Source organism: Myotis davidii, unplaced genomic scaffold, assembly GCF_000327345.1.
Source record: "Myotis davidii unplaced genomic scaffold, ASM32734v1 scaffold390, whole genome shotgun sequence".
Lineage (NCBI taxonomy): Eukaryota > Metazoa > Chordata > Mammalia > Chiroptera > Vespertilionidae > Myotis > Myotis davidii.
In genome coordinates, this window is record NW_006282748.1 from 416,855 (window position 1) to 417,097 (window position 243).

Consider the following 243-nt stretch of genomic DNA (forward strand, 5'->3'; position numbering starts at 1 on the left):
CCTGCTACATGCCAGGGGACGCCCGCGGCTCCCAGAAGGGGGGGGGGAGGGCAGCAAGCAGCTGGGCCCGCCCAGCCCTCGGAAGGGAGGGAAGCAGCAGCCCTGCCCACACCTGGACCTCAGACTCCTGACACCAGAACCCGAGACAATGCGTTTCCGGTGATATGCCCCCTGGTGTGTGGGACTTCGCTGCAGCCCCCCTGGCACCCTAACAGAGACTCTGTCTCCTTAGGCTCCCAGCAG